Source organism: Phyllobates terribilis, unplaced genomic scaffold, assembly GCF_046119375.1.
Source record: "Phyllobates terribilis strain yellow unplaced genomic scaffold, ASM4611937v1 Scaffold_7__3_contigs__length_470593459, whole genome shotgun sequence".
NCBI classification, from domain to species: domain Eukaryota; kingdom Metazoa; phylum Chordata; class Amphibia; order Anura; family Dendrobatidae; genus Phyllobates; species Phyllobates terribilis.
The window spans coordinates 81,265,848-81,291,754 of NW_027362767.1; the positions used below are offsets into that span (position 1 = coordinate 81,265,848).

A 25,907-nucleotide genomic window follows, 5' to 3' on the forward strand; every position below is an offset into this window, starting at 1 on the left:
CGGATTGTTTTTACTTCTATAATAATCTTCAGAAGGACAGCATCATAAATCCTCATTTCCTTGTTGCCGGGGAAACACGGTCCCAATTTGTCACACAGGGACACCGTAACATATTCAATAAAACATCAGGTTTTAGCCTAATAACTAACTTCAAAGGCATCAAAACAGGATTTTAACTTAATCCTAATATAAAGCAAATATATAGTCACTGTGTATTATATTTCAACTGCTAATCAACTATATGGTTTACTGGAGTACCATGATAAATCCCCTTACCACGTGTAACAAAATTCACAACCTTGTATTCAAGGCTGTGGAGTCGGTAAGCCAAACCTCCGACTCCTCAATTTCCATGACTCAGACTCCCTCATACATGGCTCATGTTTAAGTGATAAATTTACTGTAGCACAGATTCATCTCAGCTAAAAGTCTAGACCCTTAGATCAGGAATAGGACAGACATTTATAGGACATTTCATAACTTTCCCAAATTCTCCCATTCTTGCAAAAGCCATGACTTTTTATTTTTCCTCCCACACATAGCAAGCAGTAGGAGGGTTTATTTTTTTGCGGGACGCGTTGTACTTTTTAATGACACGATTCATTTTATCAAGTGATGCACTGGAAATCAGAAAAAAATTCCAAATGCGGTGAAATTGCAAACAAAAAGTGAAATTCCACATTTGTTTTTTGGGGTTTTTTATTTACCATGTTCACTATATAGTAAAACTGACCTTCCAATATGATTCTCCAGCTCAGTAAGAATTCGTAGATACCAAACATGTATAGGTTTTTTTTTTTATATTTAAGTGGTGAAAAAAATTCAGATATTTGTAAAAAAAAATGTTGCTTTTGTCTCCATTTTTCGAGACCCATAACATTTTCATTTTTCGGGATCAGGGGTTGGGTGATGGCTTATTTTTGCGCCCTGAGCAGATGTTATTACTGATACAATTTTGGTGTAGCTACAATTGCAATGTTACGGCGGCCCCAAAAAAAGTCATTCTGGCATTTTGATTTTTTTTTTGTTAAGCCGTTCACCGGTCAGATTAATTTATTTTATATTTTGATAGATTGGACTTTTATGAACGCAGTGATACCAAATATGTGTCTTTTTTATTGATTTATTTTCAATGGGCTGATTTGAACTTGTGTTTTTTTATTTTTTCATATTTTTAAAAACATTGTTTTAACTTTTTATTGCATTTAATAGGCCCCTTGAAGCTGCAATGATCGTTTGTGCTATATATGTGTAGCGAAAATCACGATCTCTTATGAACGCCAGCTAAATGCTAAATTCACAAGAGAATTGTCATGACAAGCACACAGGTCTTCAGCAGACCCCCGGCTGTCATGACAACCCATTGGCGCCCCGCAATCACATCCCGGGTGCGCCGATGGGGGGCTGGAATGATGCACTCCTTGCTGGCGCTCATTGAATGCTGCCATCAGAGACTTACAGTGGCATTTAACAGGTTAACAAACACGGGCGCAGCTCTGATACACCCGCGTCTGTTAAAGGCACATGATGGCTGATTAAATCAGTCATCATGTGCCGGGAAAGATGCAAACTCAGCATGCAAGCCCGCATCAAAGTCAGGGACACAACTTTCAACGTACATGTACGGTGAAGGTCGTTAAGGGGTTAAACGGTCAACAAAACACTGTTTAATTAGCTTTTTGGCTTGTCCAGGTGATCTTTTGCAAATTGCAGACTGGCAGTCTTGTGATATTGTATCATTTTCCTCATTTGAAAAATTACAAAGTCTAATATTTTTGACTCACTTGTTTTATTTCATTCTCTTCATCTACTTTTAGAACTTTTGTAAAAATCTAATGTCATCTTAGGTGAAATCTATGCAGAAAAATGGAAAATTCACAAAAAAAAGGTTCACAAACTTTCAAGCACCACTGTATGTTTCAAAAAAAAAAAAAAATCAACCAGAGACAATAATAATAATAATATTAAGTATTAATAACCATTTCAATGGAATTTGTCCTTGAAAAATGTGCTACTGTGGTTAAGTAGAGAAAAATCAGACAACGAAGGCAATAAAATGCCAAAAGGACACATTATTAACCCCTTTACGACCTTTTGACATATAGGTAGGTCCAAGGTCGCCTCCCCCTGTTTGACGCGGGCTCCATCGATGAGCCCCGCATCTTTTCCGGCACATGATAGTTGATCTGATCAGCTATCATGTGCCCCTAACAGCCACGGGTGAAAACGCAATCCACCCGCAGCTGTTAACATGTTAAACGCTGCTAGCGGCATTTAACATGGCCCATCGGCGAGCCCGTCACATGATCGCGGGTCGCCGATGGGTTGGCATGACAACCTGGGGTCTGTAGGAGACCCCTGTTGTTGTCATAGCCAATCTGCTATGAGCGCCGCCCAGCGGTCAGTGTTCATAGCACATGAGCACTTTTGTTACACATAGAAGGGCTCAAGCCCTGATGTGTGTAACACAAGCGATCAGATGATCACAGATTCTAGTCTCCCATGGAGATCATTAAAGCCAGTGAAAATTATTTTTTTCTAAAAAAAAATGTTAAAAAATAAAAGTTTAAATCACCCCTCTTTTGCTCCATTCAAAATAAAACAATAAAAAAAAATCAAAAATACACATTTGATATCGCAGAGTTCAGAATCGCCCAATCGATCAATATATAAAAATAATTAATTTAATCGGTAAACGGCGTAACGAGAAAAAAAATCAAAAAAGCGAGAATGTAATTTTTTTGGTCGCCGCAACTTTTCAATAAAATGCAATAACAGGTGATCAAAACATCGTATCTACACCAAAATTGTATCAATAAAAGCTCGATCTGCAAAAAATAAACCCTCATCCAGCTACGGGTCTCAGAAAATGTTGTTGTTTTTTTACAAAGCTTTGGATTTTTTTTTCACCTCTTAAAATTAAAAAGAATCCTATACATGTTTGCTATCTACAAACTCGCAATGACCTGGAGAATCATAACGGCAGGTCAGTTTTAGCTTTTAGTGAACATAGTAAAAAACAAAACAAATAACAACTGGGGAATTGTACTTTTTTGCAATTTCACAGCACTTGCAGTTTTTTTTCCATTTTCCAGTACACAATATGGTAAAACCATTGATGTTGTTAAAAAGTACAACTCATTCCGCAAAAAACAAACCCCCACACGGCCATATTGACGGAAAAATAAAAAAGTTATGGGTCTGGGAAGAAGAGGAGCAAAAAACAAAGATGCAAAAATGGAAAAACCCAAGGTGGTAAAGGGGTTAAGAAAAAGCCTATAAATACCTGGATAACATCAAGTAAGGGCATGTAAAACACACAATCAGTACAAAGTGCATTCAAAGAATGCAAAAAATACTAAAATATGAAATTAAATGGTTGCAATACCATCAAAGCCATCAATGTCAAGGCAGTATTTGTTATAAGACACTACTGAGATAATCAACTCGACTGAAACTGATTTGAACAATCTGGATTGAAAAATGAGAAAGATGTTGACTATTCACTATGCTTTATATCCACGTAGTGATGTTGATAGACTGAACCTGCCCAGAAAATCTGCTCGCAGAGGACTAGCACAAGTCAAGCAGTCAATAAAGAAAAGCATGCACTGGCAGACTTTAGCAACGACAGACAAGAAAGTGCACTGAGTGTAGTGAAAAGCCAAGGCTTACTGAAAATTCACCAGACAAAACAAGAGTATCGGAAACTGACAATCAAGATTAAAGGGGTTGTCCGGTACTTTATATTGATGGCCTATCCTTAGAAATGATACGACACCCAGTACCCCTGCCAATCAGCTATTCTTGGTGCTGCCGCCGGCCAGATGTGCTCAGTTGCAGAGCAGAACTACACAGCTCCATCAACTGTTCAGTGGCAGCAGCAGGGTACGGCAAACCAACACCTATTTATACCATCAGGGAAGTAGCTGATTGGCTTTAAATTACATCTGCAGCAGGACAACAACCACAAAGATACAGCCAATGTCATTAAGAACTATCATCAGAGTAAAGAAGAATAAAAACTGTTTGCAAGTAATGATCTGTCCCCACAGAGCCCTGATCCCATCATCATCCAGTCTGTCTGGGATTACATGAATAGACAGAAGGATTTGCACAAGCGACATCTAGAGAAGATCTGTGGTTAGATCTCAAAGATGTTTGGAACAACCTCCCTGCCTAGTTCCTTCAAAAACTTTGACCAAGTACAAGTGTACCTAGAAGAATTGATGCTTTTCAAGGCAAAGGGCTGTCACACCAAATATTGATTTGATTTTTCTTTTGTTCATTCACTTTGAATTTTGTTAATTGATAAAAATATACTATTAGCATGTCTACTTTTGAACACAATCTTACTTTGTAACATTTTTAGCTACTGGTTACAATTCTGTTGTCAGATTACCCGGGGCCAGGGGCTCCTTACCTGTCCCTAACGCTAGGGGCGCCCTAGCTATCCCTGCTCCCCGGATTACTTCTGATGGTGTAGATGCTGGGGTGACATAGCTTGCTGAACTCCTGAATCATCCCATATCTGTTCTCCTCCCCCCACCCAGGAAAGTGGGGAGGAATAGTGAATTAATATACACAACCCAGACAAACAAGGAAGGATGTACAGGGATAAATGATAATACCAAACATACAAAATATGTACTCACACACAACAGAGAGGAACACCAGAGAGAAAAGTAAGGGAAACTAAATAGGAGAGAATGAGGATTTGCACACAGCCGAAACACCATGCAACAGTCAAAGATAAAAACGTCAAACGCCTCTACCAACAACCGACTCCTCAACTCCTCACCAGGCACTACAAGACTTAACACTGGCAAACCAGATTGCCAGAGGCGAGTTTATATAGGAGAGGGGAGTGGCCAAAACTGAACAGCTGAGATCATCCAAGCTGGGAAGCCTTAGAGACTCCAAGCTGAACAGATTAACCCCAGTACTGCTAACAGAAACCTGCACCATTTAATATGAAGCAAAAGTGCTTCTGATCAGTACAGGACTATGTGAAATCACACACTGGGGTCTTATGGCCCCTCTATGTCATGGTAAACCTGTGACACTACTATTCAGCTTCTAGAAAAAGTGGAGGACCCCATAAGAAGTGAACCACATACATAACTATCAAAAGGTGTTTTGATCTACTATACTTAAGTGGTACAGCAGCTGTGATGGCTACAACAAGGAGCAAATATAATAAAGCATGAGAGAAACAAAGCTTTTCATAAATTGTCTATCATTTGTAATAACTTTCCAAAGCCTCTACGGTTTAATATCAATTTTATTAATATTTCATCCCTGACCACATAGCTATGATATGTATCTGCCCATGTTCCTACTCAACTTTCACTGCTCTGATAACAACAATATTGGAATAGATAGCATCACCGCAATACAATAGAAACTGTGCTGCATTTACACTTGGAGGCTGGAGAAACTTAAAGCCACATGACTGCATAAAAAAAATATTTATCAAATCACAACAGCAACTTTATCACAAATTCTGGTGCTTTTCTTAAAGCTGTAGAAAAGCATGGTGTTGCTGTCCTTAACCCCCTTTTGGGGTATATAACTTAAAAGTCCAGGTACTTTGATAAAGATGGTGGGTGAGGAGAAGATCCTCAGTCACTTAGTCACTACTAATTGATTGAGGATCCTTTTCCTCCCCTGCTATGCTTATCAGCCCTAACTGACTGACGGCCCCCCATCCTCACAATTACTTAGAGTGGTAGAGATTCCAGGACTTCTCATTCAGTTACCAGTGATAAGTCTGTCTCTGAGTATGTTTTACCTACAGAGACTGTGATGTGGGCCCATACAGTAATATAGTACTAATGCACATGATCTCCCTCTGATCTTCCTTTATGCAATAGTGCAGCCCACCAAACACAGCTCGTAAATTGAAATGTGATGCTGAGTGGGACAGAGCCGAAGGGCAAAAACAACCATAACACCGATTGGCTACTCAGCAATCAATATTAGGCTTAATATCAGCATCAGCATTGCTCTCTCAGGTTGTTTGTGCCATGAAGGAGCGGTGATGAGTAATCAGCTGACCATAGCGGGCAGTATTCCGGTCAGTCTCTGAAGGGAGCCACAGCAGTAGTAGGTTTAATAACTCCAGCGGTGCCATCCCAGGTTGTTTAACCCAGGGGAAGAGCGAAAAGCAATCAACAGAAAGCAAAGTGACCTGCAACATTACTGTAGTACCAGCCTGTGCCTGGGTCCACCGGAGGATTCTTTGGTCCTCCGGTGGGCCAGTCCAACATTGTGCTCTTCACAATTCTTTTACAATCCAGGACCAGAAACATCTATAAAAGACTTAGTGGGCAATATATACCTTAGCATGTAAAAGTTTGACCACCATTGGTCAAAATTACTGTTATTGCGAACAGTTGAAGATGAAATGATCTCTAAAAGATGACATTTCCTTTGTATTTTAGGCAAAAAAATATGTACATACTAGCAGCCCGAGTTCCAAAACAAATAAGTTTCGGAAGCTAGAAAAGTGTGCTCTACATAATAAAAAGTAAGGCTGTGTGCCCACGATGCGTTTTTTAAGCGTTTCCGCAGCGGCAAAAACGCTGCAGAAACGCTTAAAAAACGCTTGGTAGAAGGCCTGCCATGTTCCCCAATGATAATCCGCATGTGCTGTGCACATGCTGCGCAAATTTACGCTGCGAATTATCATTGCGGAAAAAAACGCAGCACTACCAATTATTTTGCGGAAGTGCTGCGTTTTCGCCGCCATTGACTTGCATTGAAACGCATGGATTACGCATCCCTGTATATGTAGAGGCACATTCCACGCGTTTCAATGTGCGGATGGTACCGGGGTGTGGAGGACAGGAGACTCTCCTCCGGACCCGGGTACCATAGAACCTGTGAAAAAAAGAATAAAATAAAAAATAAATATCATATTTACCTTCTGACGGCCCCCGCTGCGCTTGTCTTCACTTGCCGGCAGATTGCGGTGGACTGAAGAACCTGCGCTGACGTCATAGTCATGTGACGGCAGGTCCTTCAGTGCAGTGTACCGCGATCTGCCGGCAAGGGAGAACGGAGCGAAGCAAGACTCCGGGGGCCATCAGAAGATAAGTATAGATTTATTTTTTTATTTTTAACCATTCTTTAAGGTCACAGTATATAAATCCATGCCGGTTGCATAAATTTATATAGTGTGACCAAGTTGACAAGCACTTTCCAAGTGATGCTAAAATCGCTTGGAAAGTGCTTGTCAACCTGCATGCGGAAATGCATGTGAAGAACGCTTCACATCCGCTTGTCCCTGGCAGGAAAAACGCATGTAAAATCCGCATGTACAATCCGCATGCGTTTTTTTCTGCCAGGGAGATGCAGAAACGCTCAGGAAAAATCCGGAGCATTTCTGCATCGTGGGCACATAGCCTAACTCAAATTACCCATATCTATTTACTTTCAGCCTTTTTACATGATTAACAACAAAGTTGTCATAATTAATAAATTAGTAAAATGGCATTACGGAAAATAAAAATAAAATTTAGAAGATTACAGAGACGTTCGCCAATTCAAAAAGTGAATTGCCCAGGGCAGATCGCATGGAAATCTCTCTGTATGCCTTATCACCATCAGCTGATCCTGTTAAAATCTCTGCATCAAGAACATTTCTATGCAATGATGTTACAATTAATTATGTACCATTGCAGAGTCCTCGTTTTGTATTTAAATTTCTCAACAACATAATAATACTGCCCACCTTAAGTCTAAGGCTGTGTTCACACGATGCGTATTTCATGCGTTTCCGCGGCGTTTTTGCAGTTGCGTAAACGCCGCGGAAACGCATGAAAAACGCATGGTAGAAGGGCAGCAATGTTCCCCAATGGAAATCCGCATGTGCTGTGCCCATGATGCGGATTTTTCCGCAGCGTTAACGCTGCGGTCAAAAATCCGCAGCATGTCAATTAATTTTGCGGAAACGCGGCGATTTCGCCGCCATTGACTTGCATTAGAACGCGCCAATTCCGCAAGACAGCATTTGTACTTGCGTAATTGGTGCGTTCTAATGTGCGGATGGTACCCGGGTGTGGAGGAGAGGAGAGTCTCATCCACACCCAGGTACCATTAAAAAAGCTGTAAAAAGAAGAATAAAATAAAAAATAAATGTATTCTTACCTTCTGTCGGCCCGCGCAGCGCTCCCGCTTGGTTTCCGGCACTTGCAGTGAGTTGTAGGACCTGCGGTGACGTCAGAGTCATGTGACGGGTCACGTGACGCTGACGTCGGCAGGTCTTTCAATTCAAAGTTGCCGGCAGCCGGGAGAACGGAGTGAGCAGGACAGCGCGGGCCATCGGAGGTAAGTATATACACTCTCTCGGTTCACACTGTATAAATCCATGCTGTTTGCATGGATTTATATAGTGTGACCTAGTTGTCAAGCACTTTCCAGGTGATGCTAACATCGCCTGGAAAGCGCTTGTCAATCTGCATGCGGAAACGCATGTGAATCTGCATGTGGATCCGCATGTATTCTGCAGGAAAAACGCATGCACAATCTGCATGCGTTTTTTCTGCCAGGGAGATGCAGAAATGATGCAGAAATTTTCTGCTTCATTTCTGCATCGTGTGCACATACCCTAAGGCAATGACTTGACATGTCTGATGGAGTTAAGCTATTTAAAAATTCAATAGGAAAATGTTCCCTTTCATCGTCGTCATATACAACAGTCATCGCTCCAACGTCAGCTGATGTTTTTCTCGGACTCACCTCAACATTAAGCTCTTTTATGTAGTAAGATTTTTATCTATGACATTTTAAAAATTAGAAAAAGGAAAATGGACTGATGCAAAAGTTTGGGCACCCTGCATGGTTAGTACCTAGTAGCGCCCCCTTTTGAAAGTATCACAGCTTGTAAACGCTTTTTGTAGCCAGACAAGAGTCTTTCAATTCCTCTTTGAGGGATTTTCATCCACTCTTCCTTGGAAACTTTTTTCGGTTCTGTCAGATTTCTGGGTAGCCTTTTATGCACTGCTAGTTTAAGGTCTAGCCACAGATTTTCAATGATGTTCAGATAAGGAGACTGTGAGGCCCACTGTAAAACCTTCAGCCTGAGCCTTTTGAGGTAGTCTATGGTGGATTTTGAAGTGTGTTTAGAATCATTATCCATTTGTAGAAGCCATCCTCTTTTCAACTTCAGCTTTTTTACAGATGGTGTTAGGTTTGCATCAAGAATTTGTTGAAATTTCATTGAATCCATTCTTCCCTCTACCCATGAAATGTTCCCCGTGCCATTGGCAACATCACAACAGCAAAGCATGACTGATCCACCCTCATGCTTAATGGTTGGCGAGATGTTCTTTTTCTCAAATGTTGTGCCCTTTTTTCTCCACACATACCTTTGATCATTGTGGCCAAAGAGTTCTATTTTAACCTCATCGGTCAACAGGACTTGTTTCCAAAATGCATCAGGCTTGTTTAGGTGTTCTTTTGCATACTTCTGAATTTCATGGTATGGATGCAGGAGAGGTTTCCTTGTGATGACTTTTCCATGAAGGCCGTATTTGTGCAGGTGTCTCTGAACAGTAAAACAATGTACTACAACTCCAGAGTCTGCTAAATCTTTCTGAAGTTTTTTTGCAGTCAAACGAGGGTTATGATTTGCCTCTCTAGCAATCCTACGAGAAGCTCTCACTAAAATTTTGCTTGGTCATCCAGACCGGATCTTGACCTCCAGTATTACTGTTAACTGCCATTTGTTAATTACATTTTGAACTGAGGAAAGGGCAACTTGAAAACGCTTTTCTATCCTCTTATAGCCTTCTCTTACTTTGTAGGCCTCCACCATTTTCATTTTCAGAGTGCTAAGCAGCTGCTTAGAAGAACCCATGGCTGCGGTTTTTTTTGGCACAAGGTTAAAGGAGAAAGGGTTTTTATAAGGCTGGGAAATTTGCATCACCTGGCCTATCCTAATGATGATCGTGAACAAGCCATAACCCCAACAGGGTAATTAAGGTCGGAAACCTTGGTCAAAGTTATCTGAGCACACAAATCTCCAAGGGTGCATCGGCCCATTTTCCTTTTTGTAATTTTTAAAATATAAAAAAATTACAACTTTTTTTTTTTTTTGCCTAAAATTTAAAGGAAAATGTGTCATCCTTAATTCTAGCCCTTTTAGAGATCATCTGATCTTCAACTTGCTTTACGGTCACAATAACAGTAATTTTGACCATGGGTGCCCAAACTTTTACATGATTATATAATATATATACACATACATACACTCCTTTCATTCCTGTTCCCGGCTCATTATACACACACATATATATATATATATATATATATATATATATATATATATATATATATATATATATATATATATATATATATATATATATATATATGTTATATGTTGATTCCTTTACCCACTTAGCAATAGAAAGACAAATGCTTTGCCGATTACTTAGCTGCACTGATGCAGAGGTGGAAATCCTCTGAATTCAAGCCTCGGCATACGACAGAAATGGTACAAATATTGTCACTTTAGCGTTGCCATGACTACTTTTACCCTTGATAAATGACCCTCTGTTTGCTTTCCCTGCAGCCAGATCCTTTTCAAGAATTTACAGAGGCTTGAAGCTGCAGCTAGCTGGAGATGTGCACATGGGAGGAATAAGAATATGAATGTTACCACATATAAGGATATCCCAGGTGAACAAAATCAGAAGATTTTTCTCTGAATGAAAATATTTCAAAAGGGTATACGAATACTTCAGATGTGCTGCAGAAAAGGAGGCTTTCTCAGGATCAAAGCCATCGATGAACTGCATTACACTAAGCACTGAAACAATACACGGCAAGTTAGGAGAAGAGAACATTAAGTAAAATTTCAGTCAAACAATATAGATACACATGCATACATAGTGTTGAAGACCCTTTTGTAAAGTACCCCCTTTTGCAGACTTTTACACTGTAGTTATGGGACACATGCTTATATATTGAGCTCTGGCCATGATTACAATATGTTAATTAGTCATATGGCCAATAGTCCCCTTAGCACTGCCCAGTCACTGGGGCATTATCAATAATGTCCTGTTTCAGGGCAGCGTAAGGTGCTGTTCACACCATCTGAACTACAAAGAAGAGGAGGATCGGAGAGCGAGAACACAGGTCACATTAACGCTAACCCGATTGGCAAATTGGACGATTGGACAATAAGGCCGAGATTTAATATTTTCATTTTTTTTAATTCACTTTTCTTCAAAACTACACATGCAGTTCATGAATTTTACGCAAATTCAAAAATAGTCTTTTTTTTGTCCGCCCACAATGGTGAACGAAAAAACTAAATAAAAAAACAAAACAGGCTAACACATTCATTTATTTGTTCTACTCACTTACATAGCACCATTAATTCCCAAGCGTTTTACAGATATTATTTATCATCACTGTCCCCAATGGGGCTCACAATCTACATTCCCTATCAGTATGTCTTTGGAGTGTGGGAGGAAACCGGGGACCCCAAAGGAATCCCACACGAACACGGGGAGAACATGCATATAAAACAGACCTTAAAAATAAAAAGACTCAAATGAAAAGAATTTGGCGCCAATGGAAAACATCAAAAACTAGACAAAAAAGGCACAAATGCAATAATGAATCAGACCCTAGAACTACTGATTATTGCAACCCTGGAAAGTAAAAAATGTCACATGGTGGGAAGGTAGATATGGAGGGGTACAGATTTTTGGATATATCTGGGTATGTGCAGGCTGATCAATAGTTAATTTAACTTATAATTTGTTGTTTTTTTTCTTTGAGAACATACGACTCTTTTATAGGGACCCTGTCAGCTGATTCATGCTGCTCAAGCCAAGGGCAGAATGAATCAGAGCCTGGCTGCACAACCTCAGCCAGGTATATTTTTCTCTGAAACATCAGAGCATATATAATTGGGGGATCTGATAGGTGACCATAGCCATAGAAGAGACAAGTCCAACGCCGATCCTGGATGGCTTTTCCTAGTTAAACTCCAGTTGATTGACAGGTCTCGCACTATGAGAAAGACCTGTCAATTACATGGAGCAGCGCAGGGAGAAGCAGGTGAGTGATGCTGCCTGACTAGTCCACTCTCTCCCTACAGTCCCTGGCTGGATCCACCAACTATATCTTCTCTGAAACACTGGAGCATTTCAGATAAAATTATACCTCTGATTCATGCTGCTGATTGTTTGGGCACCATGAATCAGTTGGCAGGTTCCCTTAACAGTCAACTACCAGATCAGTACCATTTTCATTAATTTTACAAACAAATCAAGATTTGCAGGAATCATAGGAATTGTACATGCAAAATGTATTTCCAGTGATCCTTTGCTGTTGGACAAGTGCATAAAATCTTGCCACATGTGAAGGTGCCCCAGGAAAGCACACAACACCACTCTGCCAAATGTAGGACAGTATTTTAGAACTTGCTTAATAATGAACATTCTTGCTGAAATGTCGCTTGCCAACATTCCCAAAAAGTATCAACGGTTGTCAACTACTCCACTGTGAGCACAGACTATAAGCTTTCATTAAAGGGTTATTCCCGACATTGCAAGTCGACATCTGTCAACTGACAGAGCTAAGAGGAGAGCAGTGACCTACTGGAAACATGGACCACAAGTCATCAAACTTGATGATTTCTATACCAAGAAGTGAGAGCATCTTAAAAAGATGTTTTTTTCTAATATATACCTTCCCAAACTGGAGAGATGGCAATTCTTGTATGCATCTCTCCCTTAAAGTCTATGCAAGTTTTATTAAAAACTTTTCCATGGAAGCCGATGCAACAAGCACCCGCAGTGCATTGGCGAAATAGGCCAGGAAATTCCCATTTTGCTTGATGTTGTGCTACTAGATGTAGAAACCACATCTATCAAGCATTTATAGTATATCCTAAAATATGTCAGAAATGATTTAGTACCCCTATAAGGCCAGGTTCAGATGGGTGTATTTCACGATCTGTATAGACCGCAACGCATGCAATCTTATCACCCAAACTTTTAAGCCTGTAAGTTCAAATTGAAATATCCACGATCAAGTCATTATGGTCCATATATGGACTGTGAAATACGTCAGTCTTAAGCCAGCCTAAGTGCTACAAGAATATACCTATCTTACACTGAAGCATTTTATCTGGAAAATACAGACATAATGTGGTTTACAGGTTAAAGCCCTGATAGCATATTCACAGTATTTCAGCTCCGTTCATTAAGTTACAGCTAATGTGTGACACCCCAGGGGTCTGGTTGCCACAGTAATAGAGATATTATGTCTGAGAGCAAGTGGGAGGTTTCTCTGGTCAGGAGCCCTAAGCATGCAACACTGCCCGCCCAGACCTGGGAGGGGAGGAATCTGCCCTCATAAACTGGGTCTGGGGCGGGATTAGGCAGTGAAGTTCCAGACACAGGGAGAGTTACAACAGGAGCTCTGTAGGAGCAGGAGCGAGTGCCAGAGGCTGGAAGCTAGATAGCTCGCCTTGGCTGAAGACACTAACCCGGACACGGAGTCCGAGGCTGTGGGGACATCCAGGTCCGGCAGCAGAATCCAACCGGCAGGGGATTCCATGTCCTCTGGCCTTAGAAACCCGAAGGCACGGTCACAAGCAAGGGACCAGCACCGCCATCGTGAAGCGAAGGCTAACGGAAGGCCCCAAGTCACCGGCCATACGGGTGAGCACCGCACGGTATACTCAGGGACGTGGGCTACTTCTACCCGCATAGAGCAAGGTAGCCAGGAAAGAGTGCAGATAGTCGGGGAGGCCTACAACTCCACCTGGCCAGGGAAGATCCTGCTTGCTCACAGACTGACCAGGCCCCTACTGCTAACCAGTACTCCCGGGAGGGTCTGCTTTATACTATCAGTAAAGACCCTGAACTGCACCACACGTCTCTGTGATTCCTTGCCGCACCAGCACCATTACTACTGGGACGCTCACACCATCACTCCCATCATCCACATTAGCTGCCCTGAGGCAATACTTCTCCCGTGGGGAGTTATCCCATACTCGGCTGCGCAAACAACATCAGCCTCAGCGGTCGGCAGCGCAGCGGCGGTCCCCACTGACCGCAATCCACGGGTGGCGTAGTCGGACATTGTTATTATTTAAGACTGCCACTGGTTTGACCGCCCTGGGCACGGACCGGGTCACCGCCACGGAGAACTACAACCCCCAGCGATCCGGCTCCGGGTATCCCCCTGCACAGCACAGGCCCAGGGGTCGCGTCAACTTCACTGTGCACATTTCTATACAGTAGGTTGCTGCTGTACATTTATCACTTCCTCAAAGAGGAAAACATTGGATTGGATTGTTGTTATTCCTGATGTGAAGGCTAAGCTCAGCATCTGCTCTCAGCCCAGGAGGTACCAAAAGCTTCTTCCTGTAAAATAAGCATATTACACTGACAGATAAAAGCACAATAGAGTAAATGGAACTGACATTAACAGCTTAGCAGTTTTATCTCGGCCATAAACTCCTTATGGATCTGGACATATAAAAACACATATTGCATGTATTTCTGCATCAACAAAAATTCAGTACTTAAAAAGACAGTTATTTCCTCTAAAAGCTTGACCACGAGAATATTATCTAAATGACTAATACGCCCTTATAAAGGATTTTTTGCTTATCTATCCACACCATTTAGAAGCTATTTTAATGTGAATTTTTCATGTACTTAAAACGACTTCTTATAGAACTGTCACTTTTGAATGTGAATTTTTAGATAATTGGCAGGGCTGTGGAGTCGGTAAACCAAACCTCCGACTCTTCAATTTCCCTGACTTCCGACTCCACAGCACTGCCTCGCTACTCAGCGTGTACATAAAGTGCAGCACAGACTCATCTCAACTAAAAGCCAAGATCCTTAGATCAGGAACAGAACAGACATTTATAGGACATTTCATAACTTTACCAAATTCTAATGAAAAAATATACAGCACATTCTGCTTTGAACTACTGTACCAATTTATTATATATTTTAGGAGTCTGAGTCAGTCCATTTTATACAGACTCCAGCAAAATGGACACCGACTCCGCAACCCTGATAACTGGTGGTAAATTACTATGATCCAAGCTGCCATCATTGGCAATATTGTCAGCACAGGACCATACGAATGACTGCACTACAAGTTCACAGCAAATATCTACATGTTGTGCAACCCCATAAAGTTTCTCATGAGACACTGTATTTCCTGAAAACCAAAGCCCCTTAGGAATCATTTATTTATTTTACTTATGTAGCACCATTTATTCCACAGTGCTTTACAGATAACATCAGCACTGTCCCCATTAGGGCTCACAATCTATATTCATTATCAGTACATCTTTGTTGTGTGGAAAGAAACCCACGCAAACATGAAAACATACAGACTCCTTGCAGATGTTGTCGTTGGTGGGATTTGAACCCAGGACCCCAATGCCGCAAAACTACAGAGTTAACCAATGAGCTACCACATACATCTGTAATGTGGCCTGGTATGAAACATACCACAAAATTTTCTCCTTACAAAAGATGAAAGATCACATATAGAATTTAAAAGGAGTAATTTATTGTCTGTGTGAGATGGATCCTGCAGTGATTATACAATCTTGACTTCTGCTATTAAAGTGCGTCAAAAAAGCAAAGCAGTGGCTAAAAAGTGAGAATGGGGCTCCAAGGTAAGGTTAAAATGATCATCAGCCTTTCAGGAGTACATTTAGGTGTAAAACGCTTTCCCTTTCTTTGATTTTGGGACACTGGCCTTTAAATGGCTTTTCCATAGTCCCGTCTCATCATTGACAGTGGTGGAAATTGGCAATCTGATGGGCTCCATTCTTGGTCCACCTTTGTGGTGTAAAAGGTGATGAATTGTTGACCCTCCTCGGCCATGCTTTTCCTGGCTAAGCTGTGTCTATTTTTTAAGACAAATTTTGTAACAGTTTGAAGTCAGAATTACAGGAAAAACTGATTAATCGGGGTCATAATGTTTACTTTCCAGTAATATTCTAGCCGTGTAATTTGTTTCATTCCCTCTTTGTCACATCCATGTATTTAGAACTTTTTCATCATAGGCAGGTGTATGATGTAATCGGCAGTTTGGCCACCGCTCCAGCTCTCTAACGCAGATGGGATTCAGTCTCTGGCCTCATGAGAACTATAAGTTATCATCGCCTATCAAATCCCTCCTTGCAGCTCTTAGACTAGTGATGGGCGTACCAGCGAATTTTGGAGAACTGGATCTTTTGGCTCAGCAACAAGATACAGTTGTTTTGGCACCCAAACAGTTCTCAATTAAAAGTTCACATGTTCACAGAAAATATTCGGGGTAAAACCACTGCAGTCAGATATCCCGTCCACCTGCACAAAGCAAATGGCTGCACGATTTTGAAGGTTTTAAAGAAAACCTGTCAGTCAATTCGATGCGATACATGCTACCTGAGCCATATGCAGCAAGAATCAGAACCTGGCTGTACGATTGCAGCCATGTATATTTGTCTCTGAAATGCTAAGGCATTTCAGATAAGACAGTTTGAAGGGCCCTTCTGGGACCATAGCAATAGATGAGGTTAGTCCGGCATCTCCATGCAACACTGTAGTTGAGTGACCGGTCTCGCCTGATGTACATGACGCACCCCCTGGGCCGTGGGGTACCCGGAGCCGGGTCTGTAGACGCTGGGGGTTGTAGTCACCGTGGCGGTGACCCGGTCCGTGACCCAGGGCGGTCAAACCAAAGGCTAGTCTTATATGTAAAGGTGTTTAATGTCCGACTACGCCACCTGTGGAGTGCGGCTAATGAGGCCGCCGCTGCGGAACAGTCCTCTGAAGCTGATCGTTTGGCAGCAAGGGTGGTATAACTCCCCACAGGAAGAGTGTAGCTTCAGGGCAGTGTGTGTGGATGATGGTGGTTGTAGTGCAGGGAGTCAGCAATGAACACAGAGTCAGATAGTGCAGTCCCAGGGTCTTTACTCACGATTATAGCAGTTCCAGTTACAGGCGCCAGTGCAAGGCCCACCCTCATGTAACTCCGGAGCACTTAACAGGACCCCCTTCTGTGTGTCCTCTCTCTGGCCTGCTCCCTGCACCTCACACCTAGTAACACTTCTATCCGGTATCCTCGGGCCTTGGCGGGCGACGTGGGTTCCGTCCCCTGGGTCCTATGTGGCTACCTTCTTAGTGGACTGGTGTGGACTTATGGCCTGCGGTACTTAAAGTGCTGCAGCTTCCGGTTTCCTAGTTGAACCTTGTAGTTCTTGCTAGTTGAGGAACTGGTTCCCTTTATCTGGCCTGACCCCCCTACTTTCTAGTAGCGGTGGGCGTACGGATGGCTTGCTGCACGGCCCGTACCCCTGGGGTCCCTTCTCTTCTCGTTCCTGGAGCCTCCCGCTCCCTCTCCTCCTCAGGCTCAGGCCTCCTGACTAGGCCCGCCTGTGGAGCAGAGCTCATACAGAGCCCCTGCTCCCTGTCTTCACCTCAGTCTGTCTGACTGGAACTGACCTGAACTAAGATGGTTCCTCCCTCTTATACCTCCTTCTACAAGTGCTCCCAGGATCTACGTTCTCCACCCATCCACTTCATAGTTCCCCCTCTCTAGGTGGTTCCCCCCACTCCAGCCAGGGACCAGGGACTGTGCTCTCCCGTAGGAGCAATCTCGCCCTGTCCCCCGGAAATGTGGTGTAGTGGATGTAGTGTTAGGGTCCTGAGCTGTACTCCTTCCTTACCTGAGAGTGAGGTACTACACCTCTGGCTGAGATGCAAAACCTCTGTGGCGACCGAACCCTCAGGGGCGCCACATATACTCATGGGAGAGACCTGTCAATCAACTAGAGCAGTGCAAGGACAAGCCGGCCAGGGGCCGCAATGGACTAGTCTTGTTTATCTCTATAGTTCCTGAGGCTTCAAACAATGCTAAGCTAGATGCATCCCGAGAAATGCAATCATCATGGCGGGAGCCATATTAGTTAGGAAGAAGGAATTAATGCGGCAGAAAATCCAGAAATAGCACATCAACTTAGTCTGGTACACACAAGACATACACAAGAGTCTCTAGATTATTTAAAATAGTCCATTCAGCACTATATAGGAAAGAAACGACTGGAAGGCTGTTTTAAGAAGTGATTAGATGGGATTCAGATAAGGGAATGGGAAGAAAACCCACAATGGGAGGCCTAACTTTCATTCTGCAGCCGTGGAAGTTCTCCATTACAATATTCAGGCATTATTCTCTTATCACCGGAAAATTAGGAGACTAAACAAAGATAGCACAATTCAGAGCAATCGTTTTTAAAAATAGGACTTGGCAGAGAAATTTAGCGTAACTAAGAGAAAAAGAGGTAACCGCTACAATGAGAAGATATTTTTCATTTACTGCCATATTATTTTTCACTTAAAAAAATACATGTATTATAGGTGACGCGCCCCCTGGGCCAGTGCTGTTTGGGGATTACCCGGAGCCGGATCAGATGGGGGTTGTAGTCTCCGAGTCTGTGCCCAGGGTGTCAAACTCAGTGTGTGGCAGTCTTTACAGATGTTGTTAAAGGTCCTTAATGTCGACTACGCCACCCGTTGATTTGCGGTCACAAGGCCGCCGCTGCAGAAGGGTCCGCTGAGGCTGGTGGTGTGTGTGCAGCTCTGGTAGTGTAACCCCCAACGGGAGGGGTATAGCCTCAGGGGGTCAGTTGTAGAGGGTGGTGGTTGTGGTGGTGCAGTGAGGATGGTATTAAGACTCAGAGTCGGGCTGTGCAGTTCAGGGTTTTTACTTACTGCTGTTGTTCTGGTCACTCCGGCCTTGAGTGACCGCCCGAGCCGTGCTGCGTCCACCAGGTCCTGGACTCGGCCAACCCCCAGGTAATTCTGGAGCGTGATCCTGAGCTCCCTTTCTGACGTTCCTTTTCTCTGGCCTTCCCCACCAGGGATCCACCTATGTCCGGCTCCCTCGGGTCTCTTGGTGGGTACACCTCCTCTGGGTTCCCTGACCCTATACTTGGTCTGCCTTCCTGGTGGATTTAGTGGGGGGGTCGTGGCAGATCCTGCCCACAACCTCCGGTCTCTGGCTGAGGATTAGTGCCCTCCACCAGCTTGGGATCCGGTACCCTTGTGCCAACCCTTCACCCTGTTGCTTGTATTTGGGCTCTTGGGGTTCCCTCTTCTTCCCCTCTGGGTCCTTCTGACTCCTCTCTCTCTCTTCTTTCAGGACTGCTTGACCCTCTACAACAGACTGACTAGTAGCTGTCTGCCTGTCTGACCCTGATCTAAGATGGTTCCCACCTTATATACTCCCTCTATGTGTGAGCTCAGGTGTCCAGCACCCAATGAGCTCCTAGCATTACCCAGACTGCTCCCCCTATCTGCCCCTACACTACTGGGATGTTCCACCCCCCTCCCACTCCAGCCAGGGACAGACACTGTCGTACCTGCACATATACCTAGTGGGAGTACCATTGATCTGTCCCCCGGAAATGGGATGTATGTAGTGCATGCAGCCTACTGAGCTCAGTTCCACACTCCATCCTTACCCGGGAGTGGAATACCACACCTCTGGTTTGAGGTGTAATACCCCTGCAGCAGCCGAATCCTCAGGGTGCTACATAGGCATTACTGGATTTTAAAATGGATTCATTAACTAACCTACCTTATTTTTAATTAATACTTTAATACTGGGATGTAACAGAGAGGAGATATGGCTGTGTGATAATCCGAAACGCACAGTGAATTGCTGGAAACGGCATCCTCTGCAGACAGCGTTGGCTCTAGGCACAAGCGAGCACTGTCAATCAAGAAAGAGGGAGGCAGCCTCATGTAAATAACAGAGGGAGGATTTGTGCACTCAACCATTCGGCCATACCAAGGGTGCACTGAGCGCCCTATTTAAATTGTCACTTAAGAGTGGTGTTTTTTTTATTTCAGCACTCGATTGGTGCCACTAATCTAAGTTCCCTGAGCCTAGTCTTATACTTACCAGCTGCTGTCTTCAGCTCTTCCCAGCACCACTCTGGTCCCGCGCCACCATCTTGTGATCGTAACATCTGACTGATCGGAAGTCAGAGGTAACAGCCACAAGGTCTCAGTGTAAGTCTATGAGACTTGACCTGGCCTTTTTGATGGCTCTCATAGACTTACACTGAATTGTGACTTCTGGTTCGCTCAAGCAAACATTGGAGCCATCTGCAGGTCGCAAACTACAGCTGAAGATGATGGAGGGTAAGTATAAGACTAGGGGCAGGAAACTTCGATTAGTGGCACCACTCCAGCGCTGCAATAACAAAAACTCTGGAGTGGTGCTTTAAAGGTGTTGTCCTTAAGTTGCTCCCGATTACCGGCATTGGCAACATGTCGATAGTGCAACAGCCAATCAGTGAGCTCAGCAGTTCTAAAGGGAGAATTACATCTACATTGGCAGAGCCGCCGAGCTCACTGATTGGCTGCCATGCTCACAAGCTGATGTCAGCACCCCAGCCAATGCCAGGCACTGGGAGCAGCAACCAATACTCTCTGGTGGACCCAGTGACGGAGAGTTCTGGCACAAGTTGCAGCTGGGATAGAAACGTAATTGAAAGGGGACAACTCTTAAGCACCCTGAATGCATTCAAAAAGGGTTATGCAGCAGTGACCAACCCCTTTAAGAAATGGAATAAAATACATTTTCTGGATAATGTAGTAGAGACAATTTAAAAGTAAAGGCACAGTTTTTATATGAGGTATATTTCTTACTTTAAAGGGGTTGTCCGGGAAATGAACATTGATGGCCTATCCTTAGGATAGGTCATCAATGTCTGGTCGTGGGGGTGCGACACCCGATGCCCACACGATCAGCTTTTCCTGATGTCTGCGGCAAGAAACGCTCAGCTTTGGAGCTGCACAGCTCCATCGAATGTTTAGTGCTCGCGACCAGGTACTGTATGTCCACCCCCTATTCATGGGGAAAAGCTGATCATCAGGGGGGCAGGGTTTCGCACTCCCTCCGATCAAACATTGATGGCCTATTATAAGGATAGGCCATCAATGTTAATGAATGTCCCTGGTTACTCCTTTAATATGCCAGCTTGGTGTTACAGACTGTTTTCAATATATAAGTAAATAAAAATGAAAACACTAACGAAAAAAATTATAAGGAAAATTAATGAGCTGCACAATTACACATCAATGTATAGCAAATCACTGAAGACTTCTGTGTACTGTCCAGGAGGTATTCAGAATTGGATCAACACATCAATGTCATTTCATTTCCATCAACACTTCCTGTCTAACCTATCCCCTTAACATTTAGATTCTCCTCTGCGGTCATTTCTGCCTTGTTGTTAAAACACTGCCATCTGTGCAAGGACAGATCTAGAGCCCATTACAAGCAACCAGTGGGAAAGAGACCTAAATCCCTGCTTTGCAAACTATTCCTGGCTCTGCCTGCTCGGATTTTTTGTGCAGCTGAATCTAGCATTATGCCCCTGGTAAGATACAGAAAACCGTTTCTAGACCTTTTCTATATTTATTTTGGTCTTTCTCATTACATGTCAAACATAGTGTAAGGAAGGATTGAAATGGATTTTGTATTATGCTGGGCTACAGTCACACTCTTCCTTTGTCTTCATTTTAAAGAAATCCCAGCACAGCATTTATTTCCTTCTTTTTTTTTCTATTTACAGGATACATTATGATATAAAGAAAATATAGCGCCCCAAGAATAACATAGCAGTAAAACAAAGTGCCGGATCTTACACCTTCTAACAATCTACCTAGGAGGCATGGGATTTTAGAATTAACAGCTATAGAAAAAAGGGGGAAAATGTAGGGGGAAAAAAAGGATTGCGAGCAATAGGAGAATTAGGAGGAAGGGAGGGGTGTATAGAAATAATGTGATTGACAAGCTGAATATACATCTTATAAGTCTCCAGCAATCCTTTATATAAATGGACCAAAAAATGCATAAAAAAAATCACTGCAGTGACATTTTCAGAAAAGAAAAGTCTGTACAAAATACACATTGCAACCATATTATATTATAATGGATGCACTGGTGGTGGACACAGGGAGAAAAGGGCCCCTGTGCATAAACAGTATAAGTGCCCTTTGCAGCCCAATAGCTCATCATAATGCACAATTTCACCTGCTTTGAAGGTAGAAGTGGTCCCTTACCTCTTGGGCCCCTGTGCGGCTGCACAGGTTGCCCTAATGATATATCTGCCCCATGAATGGATGTGTTTGTAAGCAGTACTCCTGGTATAATCATAGCTTCATGGCTGTCAATTATACATGACAATGCACATGTGCAAGCAGCCCATGAACTACAATGCCATGATATGTCATACTACAAAGTGGAAGACCATAATTTAGCACATGTACATGGCTGAGCTTTCTTCAGCAAGTATTAGAATATGTGCACATAGCGTCTTTTATATAGCGGTGTTTTCCTTGAAGTGTCTTTTCTGACATCCCTTGGACATCTTTTTCTTTTTATTCCATATATAACAGCGAGTAGCAGTTCACAAGTGGGAGCCGCTAGAAGAATGGGCAGGTCACTTCCTTTAGCCGCTTCAGGGCTTTCGCAGCCTGAAGCAATTAAAATAAGTTTCAAAATATGAAACGTGCACAGCAAGCTGTTTTGACATTGCTTTGCAGAATGCTCATCCTTTTTCACGTTTTTTAGCACTTTTTAGGCATATTCCAAGCTGTTGCGTACACATAACCTTACAGATCAGTATTTAATAATGAAAATAGTAAATAAAATAGACAGTATTCATGGCTTACAGAGGTTGTCCACTACTTTTACATTGATGATCTATCCTCAGGATAGGTCATCAATGTCTGACCGCCCGGGGTTTGACACCCGGCACTCCTGCCGATCAGCTGTGATCGGAGTCGGCGGCGGCTGCAAGTACTCGCTTGCTAAGCTGGCCATCTTCTGATAGTGGCCGCCGCAGGGTACTACACATCTGCCTCCTATTGATTTGTATAGGAGGTGGATGTGTAGTACCCTGCTGTGGCCACTATCAGAAGACGGAGCAGCTTGGCAAGTGAGTGCTTCCGGCCGGCGGCCCACACCGATAATAGCTGAATAGTGTGGGTGCCGGCCGCTGGACCCCGGCAGATCAGATATTGATGACCTATCCTTAAAAGTAGTGGACAACCTCTTTAAGAGTTAAACAGGACATTTCACCAATTTTTGGATTTTGAACTTAATACAGGATGTAATAGTGTAATATATACCCTATATGTTTTTTAGTTTGCCTTTCCATTGAATAGGTATCAACAATTAAATATTTGCAACCTGTTAAGTTAATTTTGTTAAGTCCAAGTGAGTGTTATCAGATTTCAACTCCTATAGGGAGAAGAAGTAGACTTACCTACTGAAAAGTATGTAATAACACCCAACTTGGACTAGCTAAAGTTAAAGGGAATCTGTCAGCAGGTTTTGCTATTTAATCTGAGAGCAGCATAATGTAGGGGCAGAGAGCCTGATTACAGTGATGCGTCACTTACAAGACTGTGGAGGTATTGAAACAGCAAAACAATCAGGAGATCATCACTACAGGACAACTGGCCTTGTGCCTTCTAGTCCAACCCCTCCCCCAGCACTGATCTGTCAATATACAATGCACACAGAAAGCTTCCAATCAGTGGTGTGGGTAAAGGCTAGGAAAATCTTAGCAATGTATTCTTTTTTATTTATTCACACTTGAATATCGCTGATGAAACTCTGATGGTAAAAAGTGACAACTGACCAAACACTAATGAAACTCGGATCCAAAATACTAATGACACGCATACAAGAAAAACACGGTCATCTGAATGAGGCCTTAAACTAGGAAAATCTAGACTTCTACAAAATCAAAAATTAGTAAATTAACACCTGTGTTATCTCTCCAAGATTATTACAAGACAAGAAGTCCTGCAAATTACCAACCATTGTAGTTAAGTTTTGTTTCTATTTACATTTTATTCATTTCACAGTTAAGCTCTTCGTGACTGAGCTAATTTCGGTCTTAATGACCAAGCCCCATTTTTCAATTCTGACCTGTGTAGAATAGTTTTCAGATGCCATTTGTAGAGACCCTAAGGTATAAGAACATCAGAAAAATCCCAAAAGTGAGATCATTTTGCAAATTATACCCCTCTATGAAGTTACCTATGGGTGCAGTCATTACTTTGGTCCCACAGGTATTTTCACACTGCAACATTCATTTCGTGCACTTTCTGTAAAATTGTAAACATGCCAGTTCAGTGCCATACATTGGGGCCAGCTCGTGCGTCTAGAAACACGACAATAACAATTATGTGGACTTTGTTTTTACATAAAGGATATGTTTTTTAGTGGCAAAACAGTTTTCTACTTTTTCACCCCATTTTTATAAATTTTATTGAACTATTTTTTTTTTCATTTTAACTTAGTCCCACTCTTTTTCAGTTCGATCTCATGCACTGCAATACTGAAGTATTGCAGGGCATGAGACCTGTCAGTTTTACATTGACACAGCCTGTTAGACCTAAGGCCTAACAGACCGTCATTACTTGGCCTCAGCTTACCATAACAACTGCCAGGACCCATGATTGCTGGGTGCCAATAATGTTAAAAAGAGAGCCCTCTGTTAACCATCTGAATGCAGCCATCGTGATTGACAACGGCATCTATGGGGTTAAACTAATGTGTCACGAGGCGGTAGCCATGGGCGAGGTACTTGTGCTTCACGCCCCGGCTCGCTACATGAAAATGGGGGTCCTGGCTGGGTGTGTGGACTTTAGTTATAGGGGCACTACGCCCTTGCAGACAGCATGATGCCGGTGAATTTGGCTAGCCAGGACCAGATGTTGTAGAGTTCAATGAGGGAGACCACCAGTCAAAAATAAACTGTCTTTTACTAAACAATAACATAGGGAGAAGTATGTACAGTGAATAGCGGGTGCAAAACTTAAGGGGATATTTCCACCTCCAAGAGCCTATCCCAATATGTAGTAGGTGTAATAATAATATTAGCAAATATCTCCAATTAGAAATGTAGTACAGTTCTTCTGATTTGCTATGCTCTTTCCTCATATGCAGGCATTGCAGGACCTGGAGATGGGAATACCCCTTTAATGGACGTTTCTCTTAGAAAATATCACATTTTCATAAACATTGCGTCCCTACCTGAGCCTCCTCCTCTCTCTGTCCATTAGCCTCTCTCTAGCTTCACCACCACCCAACACAGCACTTCGGGAGCTTCCCTAGTCTCCAACAACAGCAACACTAACCAGTAAGTGGGAGTCATATTCTTCAGCCTTATCCCCTTAAGGGAGCTACCTTTGCCACTATAACCATTATTTAACTTCTCTGCTTGCCGACACCTTGGAACTACCACATGGGGCACTCTCTCTTCGTCCCGCTTTCCTAGTCAGAGCTGCTCTGTCATTCGACTATCAGTTGAATCCATACCGTCCCGCTAGGCTTCCTGCTCCAGACCTAGTCTCCGGAGAATCACTCACTCCTGCTAACAATTTTCCTTGTCTCCACTCTGGATCATGCTATCTGTTTCCTCGGTCTCCGCTCACTTTAGGGGTACTCAATTAATGCGGTTCTGCTGACTAATCAGACTAAAGGTATGCTCTAGCTGCAAGCTAGGCCCTATCTGCCTTCCTGACAGGAAACTCACTCTGTCCCTTCACTTTATCCTCTCCCACTCTGGGCTAGTCCCAACCATGAACTCTACCTGTCCCTATCAACTATCTGTGGCTGAGCAGAACACAACTCTACTGCTAATAACACGTACATCACTAAACACATTGCACATCCAAATACATTGTAACAATACGTGTGTCTTCAACGGGGAAAGCGGGCAACACCTCCACCTGCCAGGGAGATGCAGAAACGCTCAGGAAAAATCCGGAGCATTTCTGCATCGTGGGCACTTAGCCTAAGACTCATTTCTACTACATTTCACT

General features: G+C 42.9%; 1 protein-coding gene across 2 annotated transcripts in view; it reads right to left on the reverse strand.

The window, feature by feature from the left end:
- The window catches only part of RGS6 (regulator of G protein signaling 6), a 515,154-nt gene that overhangs the window by 385,792 nt on the left and 103,455 nt on the right, over positions 1-25,907 (reverse strand). The window lies entirely within an intron of this gene.